A 9,365-nucleotide genomic window follows, 5' to 3' on the forward strand; every position below is an offset into this window, starting at 1 on the left:
CTATAAATGTTCTTGGCCTACGGATGTTAGAAGAATATTTTTAACTTGTTTAATTTTTTGCAGGTTTTGAACTGTTGTTTGCAGGTGAAATGGATAAAAATGTTGTTGACTGGATAAAAATGGTCTGGCTAACTTCTGCTCATCTTGTACAATACTTTTTTTGTTTTCAGGTTCTGCCGTTTAAAAATTGTTCTTGCTAAATCACGTTTAAAATTTAAAATAAGTTAGTTGGTAATTGTTGAAAATCTAACAAAAGTCAGCATTTCATTTGCTTTGGATGCGCAACACGTACAATTTTTACAAATGAACTTAACTAATTTATATTTTAATTTTACAAAAAAACTAAATAATTACGTTGGTTCAAAGATTTTTATTCTTTTATTAATAACAATTTAAACTTTAATTAATTTATATAACACAACAAGTTTATTGATTATTGTTCCCTCTATAATAGAACATGTTTGAGCTTGTAGAATATTCAAGTTGTCTGCAGGGACTATCACATGTTGCGTGAACACTCACAATAGGGGCATGTTTTGCCTCTATAGAGTTTTCTTTATTGTATCATGTAGAATTTTCATCAATAATGCCGAGAAGTAACCCAATAATTTTTTTTTTTTTCGGCTTTATTTTATTTTGCAAATACCATCCTTAGTAAAGTAAGAAGTAAATTAATTATTTTAAACTTAAAATCTGGGAATTAAAATAAAAAATCTAATTAAAAAAATCATACAAACGCATAATTTTAACCAATAACCCAATACACTTAATTTAAAACAATTGATTTTTTTCTTATTAAATTTTTTGTAGTTTCTTTTGGTTTGATACTATCAGACATGGTTAGTCATTTTCCCCACATGCTTTAAAAGATTTTAAAGTTCAACAAATAAATCAAAATCCAACAAACCATTCAAATTTCTCCCATAAATTATTCTAATGTGTTGAAAATCAAAAAATTTTCATCAGGAGTAAATTTTGCAGAATATACACCAGGAGTAATAACGGGTGTAAAAGGTGTACATAATGTTATTTCAGCACCATCCAATTCTTTTATTGGCACATTTTCATAAGTTGAAACCCTGTTTGCTTTTGCAGATGATATCGGACTAGACTCTTTCTGGGAGAATCGGTATTTGTGAAATAAGAAGAACCCGAGAGCATCTCTAATGAGGAGGGGCTGTGTCTTGGGGTAAGATGGTTTATCGTTATAAAATTCTTAATCTTATTTTATCATAACCTAAAACGCGAAAACCAGTTCATCAAAATCACAGACTATATTAGATCGTTATTAGCTTTGTTTCACTATCCGTCCTATTGTCAGTGAATGTAAAGTTAACAATGAATGACAATTTATTTTGATCATTCAACATTTTTATCACTCAAATTATTTGAATTTTTATCCTATAATCTGAAACATACTAATATGGTGTTGGGACAAACTTTTTTCGTCCAAAAATGTTTGATTTTTTGTTTATCATGAAGTTTTTGGCCACGAGAAATAGATAGGAGTTGGTCGCAAGGCTGGGGAAAATCCAGTTTTCGCCCTACAGCTCTTTAAAGTGTCCATGTTATCGTCAATACCTTTTTGAGGCATGCACTTAATAAAACGACTGACACAGGTATTCATATTCTTTATTCATATTTTTGTACAAAGGGGGTACAATGAATAGCGTCAATAAAAATAAATACAATTACAATGATATTAGTAAATATTAACAAGTACTGTAAAATAATAACAACAAGTCTTTAGTTAGTTAAGAATGAAATACAAAATTAAAATAACTTAATGCTACCTATGTCAGGGAGGTGGAGAACTCTTCCATAGAATAAATAGCTAAATTTAATATATAATCTTTGAGTAATTTTTTAAACTTATTAAAATCTGTTTCTTTTTTTATATTTTTGGGGATAAATTTTAAAAATCTTTGGCCTGCATTGGACGGTTTTTTTCATAAAACTTGAGCCTGTGAGGTTCAACAACCCCACTTTTTTTCTAAGCTTACACATATATAAGGTAGTAATCTATACATATAAAAGAATAATTATAAAGGTGTATTAAACTGTTTTCTTTGTATCGTTTTAAATTTGTTCAGTAATCTACTATTTAGTAAAAGTAAAAAGGTGTATTGCAACATAAAATCTTTTTATATACAAGAATATTTGTCAATTTAAATCATACCCAACAACAAAAATATATATTTATTTTGATGAATCACTAACATAGTATTTGGTTTTTGTTTTCTCTCTCAAGTATAAAGTTAAATTTAGATTAACTTTTAAGTTTAAAGATTGCATGTTTTAACTCAACATATTTTTTTACAGTCTTTAGGCATCAATAGTAATTTCTTAGAAATGAAGTAATTTAAAATTGAAATATACCCTCTATGTTTAGGTTATCCATTGTTTCACTGTCCAAAATCAAAGATAACACAGTGCAATTTGGCTGCAGTTGATACTCTTTTATTACTATGATACATTGAAGTTACTTTTAGATTAACAAATTTTTTACATTCACGTGGGGTGCTTTAGTGCCATTATTACCCATAACATTACTTAATTATCTATTAATCATCCTAAGTACTTAACTGCAAAGTGCTACCCCCTAAAGAGCATTTAATAATGATAATGTCGGTTCTTTGGTATATTTGAAAGTTGCGGCTACGTGAGTTATTGTGGGAAGTTTGAACAGCCAAAGCCGGGTAGTTATTGGAAGTAATATCAGCTGTGTTACAACTTGGGCCGTTTCACCGAGGTTCGCCAGTAAATCCGAGGCTGTATTCAACGGCGCAACTTGTGCCATAAGTCAGACATTATTGTTACCTGGAGTTGGACTCGCCAACTTGCCCAGTTAATTTACCATCAGATTACTAACTAATTGCCCTCACATCTGAAATGTTAGTTGTTATTGTTTGAACATTATTGAAAGTTTTTTTTTTTTTTTTTAGGAAAAAAAGGATGTTTTGTAATGTTTGGTTAAGCTAGTAGTCATCCAAGCAGTATTAATATACTTGTGACTAAATCCCTAAGTTAGTATTTTGTCATGTGGTTACAAATAAAAATTAATTATTGAAATTATTGCTATAGGCTAATCTTTTTTTTATAAGGTTGTAGATATTGAAAAGTCTTAGCTCATCCTCCCAGCATAGTTTGTTCCACAAATAAACTGTAAAGTGTGTTCTGTCGGTAACAGATTTGAAAGATGTTTGTACTTTTTATTGGGACAAATTATATGTAAATAAAAAACTCTATTTTTAGTCACCATCACCAAAAATTAACATTAATTTTGAAATATAATTTTTATATTCATTATTTGTCTTAATATCTGTTGTAGGTGTTCTATGGAGCTCAGACAGAGGTGCTATCATCTCAACCTGTTCAAGTAAACCAACCAACCATCACTTTTAAATCATGCTTAACATTTCAATAGTGTTTATAACTTTAAATGTATCCTAGGTGCCAAATGAATGTTGGTGAAGTGGTCAGACATTTTGGTAATAATTTGACAACGAATTAGATGTAATTGTTCCTTAGTACAGTAAAAGCTCATCTGGGTCCAAATTTGGAACAATAAATACGTTTGGTCGAGCCTCGTTTTGTTTACATTTAATTGTAAGCTGTACAATTGATAAAAGAATTACCGAAGTACACTGTTGAAATTTTATTGAAAAGAATTTTCAACATACAATTTTTTTATCTATTTTATCACTTACATTTCTTTGCAATAGTTCTTCAACTCTAAAATCTACACTTCTGCAATCTGAAAAATAATTGATAATGCCTCTGGTGTTAGTATTGTTAGACAAAAGGCCTTCTGTTAAGCAATGTCAGTACTGAGCTTTAAGCATTGTATAACATCTGTTTTATGTTGAATGTGCTATTAATTAAGTGTATTGTAGATGGGAGCTCCAGTCATTGTTACATTGAGTCCAGAGCTTAACATAACTTGCTCTACTAAATCCACTATTTCCTATTAGTTTGTGTTCCAATCAATGTGGCGTATCCTATCTAAAACTGTTTAGATAAATCCATTCAGTATGCTGCCTTGAAACACTTGCTTCTTAAAAACCAAACAAAATGTCTGTCCACTAAAAAATTTCAATAGTAAATGTTAAAGTTCAATTAAAGTTTAAACTATTAATGTTGACCCCCAAAATAAGTGTTAGGTACTTTCATAACTTTTTTATCATAATCATTACGATATAATCTTTTTTATATGACAGGTTATTTCTTCTTTGCGAAAATCGATTTTTCAGATGTAAGAGGGAAATTTGTTGTTTTATATTTTTATTGAAAACTCCTTTCAATGGGCAAAAGTTTTTGACTTGTCTATATGCTGCTTGCGAAATATATTTTCTTGTTGTAATGTTCTGTTAAACATTTAGGATTTGTTTATATGTTGTTGTGTATTGATAGTTTTTAAATTATAAAGTATACAATTGTGGTGATATACATAAAAGATGTTAATCCACTTTGCTTTACGTAACAACTTTCAATAATTTTAAGGTATATAATATACTAGACCCTTTTTGTTGTCAGTTTCTTTAGTCAAGGAAATTTGTTAGCGTGTGATAAAATTTTTATAGTATGTTAAATATTTACATTTTCTAGTCTTTAAAAATATAAGCTGTTTAAGTATAACTTTATGAGTGTTTCCTAAAGGATAGAAATAACACTTGTTTTCCAGTTATACAATTTAATTGTAGGATTAATTAAGTTAGATCTTTGTGATTCTACTGTGATACTACAGTGTTTATTTTTATTGTCACACCTAAACATATAGTGTAATTTTGTTAAAATTTTTACTGTTTTTTTATTTATTTTTCCCTAAATACAGTATTAATTAAAGTTTTTGGTGTGAATGTTGACATTTTCTCTGTAGCTTTTATATGTGCATGCAAGCACACGGTCTTACTAAATGCACAAAGTAACTTAAATCCCAGTATTGTGTATATGATATTTATATAAAATCGGAATAATTTTATTCATAGATGTAGTGTAGTAAGTTATTTTCAATGCTTCAAATCATAAAATATCAGTATTATATGTGCCAATTTTACCATAAAATACTTTCAAACTTATGAAATACATTGTATACATCGCTATACGTTAACTAGTGCATAGCATTATGCTTTTGTTTCACAAAAAGTTGTTACCTATATTTTTTATCAATTTTTGTCTTTGTTTTAGTCCTTATTGTTTTCATCCCGTTTTGTGGGACTAGCGACTGAAAGTAAAGAATGCATTTCATTCTTCTGAGACTTATTTATTTCTAAGGAAGAAGCAAAGAAGAAATAATGGTAAATGTAACCAAACCAAACCACCAATGAAGGATGTATATAGTAAACGACCAAGAGGGACCATGGCTAAAGAGGTTCTAAAGTAAACAATGTAAATCTAGCACCTGATGCTCTCTTCCATTTATTCGTGTTTTCTAAGGCCTACTTTGTTAGTGACTTTTATCAATAAAATATTGTGTTTGCAAAATCAGTTTTGTCATTTTCCCTATTACTTTTCTTGCAAAAATATTGATATTATATTTCTGTGAGTATAAAAGGGTAAAGTATACCAACTGTGGAACAACTTTCCTAACTTAAATAAAGCTATTGACAAACTTTCAATTTGATGACAAAATAAATTGCCTTGAAAGAATTTTGTTTTGTCATGAAATTTAACGTTGGTAAAAAGTATAATATGTACCAAAACTTCAATAGGTGCTAATTCATCACTTGTATAGTGTATTTTTCTATGTCATTTTTTTTTACATGTAGTAAAATTAACTTTTAATCCTTTGGGACTTGGCATAAATTTCTTACCGAAAACCTGTGGTTCTTGAAGAGAAGTTTTGTAAATTTTGTAATGTTCAATGTATAAACCATTTTTTGGGTTTTACAAATGAGCAATTGAAATTAATGTATCTTTCCTGAACAGAAACTTATTGTACAAACAAGCCATAATATATCATTTTCATTCATTTATATTTCAAAATTGAGAAGAACTGAGGAAAACAGTTAATCCATCAAAAACAAAATATCTAGAAGGAAACTAGGATAATATTTTCTGAAACAAACAAAACCTTTGTTCAGGAAACGTTCCCAGCTTTAGGTCTGTCAACATGTTTGTTAGAGATAATCAATTTTAAGTTTATTTGTAACCAATAAAGAATTTTTCCCCAATGTGTCTCATTGTTAAGAACATGTTTAAAGAAAGCATAATGTATGATTTTTCTTTTGTATTATTTTATCAAAACTCATTTTTGCACATATTCACGGAATCAAATTAAAAGAAATTTATGCTTTTATCTGCATATGCCTTTCTTCACATTAAATTTGATATGGAAAGCAAAAAATAACATAAAAATCATAAAAATCACATTTCAGAAAAGGGACCGCCTGTTATGTTATTTCTCTCTAACACAAAGAAGTGTGATCCTATTAATCCATTAAACTTAAAGTAGTGTGTTGTTTCTCCATAAAACTCTTGTCGGGACCGCAACATTGGTGAGATATTTTGTTCTTCGTAGACTAAACTTTGTTGTACCGTAGTTCTTTAAGTTTCCACTAGAATGCAGGACAATTCATTTTTTGGACTAAAGTCTGTTTGTAAAGTGAATATTAGAAATGGGACCTCTTGTCGTTATGGGAAAATAACATTGAGCGACAAGAGGTACCTTTTCTCAGACCGTGCAGAGGGTAACAAAATCATTTTTTTGACCTTTTGCATCTTTGATTCGATATTTAAACCGATACCGTCTGGTTCTATGTTAAATGAAGTATAACAATCAATTTAAAAACCCAAATTTCAGTATTTTCGACCTTAACCAAAACTGCCAAACACTCAAATACTCATAACTAAATTGTCTCTTAACTAAATTGACTCAAACTTTCAGGGGACCTTAATGAGCATTAAAACCAGCTAAAATTAACTTGTTTCGCAAGGACAAGGAAACATAATTGAATTTAAAAACATTTGACTGGGTAACATAAACTGAAAATTTTACAAGACAAAACAAGCACATTTTTTACGGGAGACAAAACAAACTATAGCTACGGAAGGTAGAAGCCTATCCAGAACTTGAAGCTTAAAATCTTGATTCTTCGACACACATGGTCACGTCAGAGTTTAAAATCGAACACGATTCAATTTTAGACTAGGTTAAATAAAGGCAGTAAGGAATTATGTTAAAAAGCAATGTTAATGTTTAAGGAGATTTTATCCGCTAGTAAGTTCAAAGAACGGTTTGTTTGGATTTTTGGTGGCTCCATGTGTGGAAATATTCGTAGACGTTTCTAGCTCTTTTGTGCCAAAATCATGATTTACTAGTCTAGTCAACCACACAAATTCACTTTTTTTGGTTCCATCTATCAGTTAAGCATGAGGGCTGTTACACAAACAAGGATTCAAACCCCTTTGCCATCCTGGTTCTCTTTTCTCCTTGATTTACGTCACCCTGGACAAACCAACCGTCCTAGAAGAGAATGCATTCGTCTCCTTCAATCCACCTGATGGAACTTTCCTTTCAGGCACATCTAAATTGAAATGTTTTTTTAATTTGTGAAGAAGAAGAGCGACGAGTACAAAACCACAAAAACAAATAGTCACAAACTTTGTTTCTGACTCTTATCTTTTTGTTTGTCATCCTTTATTTTGGTTTCCATACATTTACTAACTAAACTAAATCGTTAAATTGTGCATTGATAATAACTCTCGAGAGTATAAGGCCGTTTTTACTTAATCTCGAATTGATGTGAACAGTTTTGATATAGAACAGCAATCGTCTAAAAGAGGTTACGAGTAAAGCACGGTTTAAGGTTTACCTTCACATCCGGTAATGCTTCCTGTAACCATTTCCACTGTATTACAGAAACGTTAGGTACCAGATGCTACCTCAATATTGTGTCTGAGTTATGAAACTGCTAGTATTTTTGATAGTTTCATCTTTCGCTCATCAATATTTTTACATTTTAATGATTTTTAAAACTGGTAGGACATTGTGTTGAATATGCTTACAGCCAATGTAAAGGATAATAAAAAAAAATTAAAATAAAGAGAGCATTTTTTTTAACTTCTCTATCATAAAACAATACCATGTGCTATATAACTCTATAGTAATTTAAACGATTTGTATGATACCTACTATAGTTTTAAGCCAATTTATTTCTTACCTTTATAGCCATAACCCAGATAAATATAATGACATTGCTCCTATGACTTTTTTACATTTTTGGGTACAATATTTTTAAAACCACTGAAACAAGTCCCTTAACTGTTGTTGCATGGTTATTGTTCTAGACCTGTTTATAGTAAGCTGTATTAATTCAGTCCTCTTACTTGCTTATAATGCATTCCCGGAATTGCAGAATAAGATGTGATTGGTCACTAACTAAACTTCCTACGTAATGGCGACCGGTGTAAATCTGAAACTTGTGGTAGTTAAGTGCGAAATCACCATTCGAGAATCAATCGACAACTTTATGTTCATAGCAGAACTGAGTTAAATTATTCATCAGCAAACTTTGACCTCGCTAGAGGGTGCTTTGTAAATATGTAGCATCAATTATTGTAAGATTCAACCACCAACGGAATCCATTAAAAATGTTAACTGAACATGTTTGTGCATGTATAATACTTTCCAACAATAGGTACTTACGGTGAATTGCAAACGTTTGCAGGAATAAGAGAGAGATTCCTGTGGACTTATCATTCTTTTTAGATGTTTTCCGTTCTAGAAAGGTTTAAAGCAAACAGGTACAGTAAACATACCCCCTGCTGCAGCAATCTCTGGCAAAATAAGCGAATTTCCTAGTTGGATTTACACTCAAATGTTTCCTTAAAATTGTAATTTTTATGTTCTGTTTTAATTTATGACTACTTAGGTTAGCTGCTATTTGCTATAGGGAAGGCAATAAAGTGTTGGCCTATTTTTGAATGAAATGTTACTAGCTTTAGTATACTGTAAATAAATTAGTTTACCAAATTTGATAGAAAAATATCCGTAACAAAATACAACATTTTATTTATCTTCAATCATTTATATTAATTTATCCGTTTAAAAATCATGGGAAACCAATTAGTATAAAACAAAAAAGTAAAGCGGTCCCGGGTCTAGGTCTTACCCAAAAGACCTATGGTAATACCTCATTCCCTATATTGGAAATTTGAAAGGAATTTGGTATACTGATTCATTAAACAAAAAGGAATATTTTTACATGGTCATAAATGTTGTAAAACGTTGTTGATACAGAGTTAGCCTAATTTTCCTACTAGTGGATATTAAGGATTTAAAATATTTAAATAATAAAATAAACTGTTACCTTGTTCAATATCCTCTTTTCTTCTCGCGACGACCAGTTTCCTGACAACAGTCA

General features: G+C 30.2%; 1 protein-coding gene across 1 annotated transcript in view; it reads left to right on the forward strand.

Annotated features, from left to right (window-relative positions):
- The window catches only part of LOC128995922 (KH domain-containing, RNA-binding, signal transduction-associated protein 2-like), a 100,396-nt gene extending 94,912 nt beyond the window's left edge, over positions 1–5,484 (forward strand). The window contains exons 6-7 of the transcript XR_008490994.1: positions 1,096–1,189; positions 3,332–5,484. The gene's annotated coding sequence lies outside the window, so the exon portion shown is untranslated. The remainder of the gene's footprint in view (positions 1–1,095; positions 1,190–3,331) is intronic.
- The last annotated feature ends 3,881 nt before the right edge of the window (positions 5,485–9,365 follow it).

This window comes from Macrosteles quadrilineatus, unplaced genomic scaffold, assembly GCF_028750875.1.
Source record: "Macrosteles quadrilineatus isolate MER2022 unplaced genomic scaffold, UCM_ALF_1.0 Scaffold_5__1_contigs__length_97177068, whole genome shotgun sequence".
NCBI classification, from domain to species: domain Eukaryota; kingdom Metazoa; phylum Arthropoda; class Insecta; order Hemiptera; family Cicadellidae; genus Macrosteles; species Macrosteles quadrilineatus.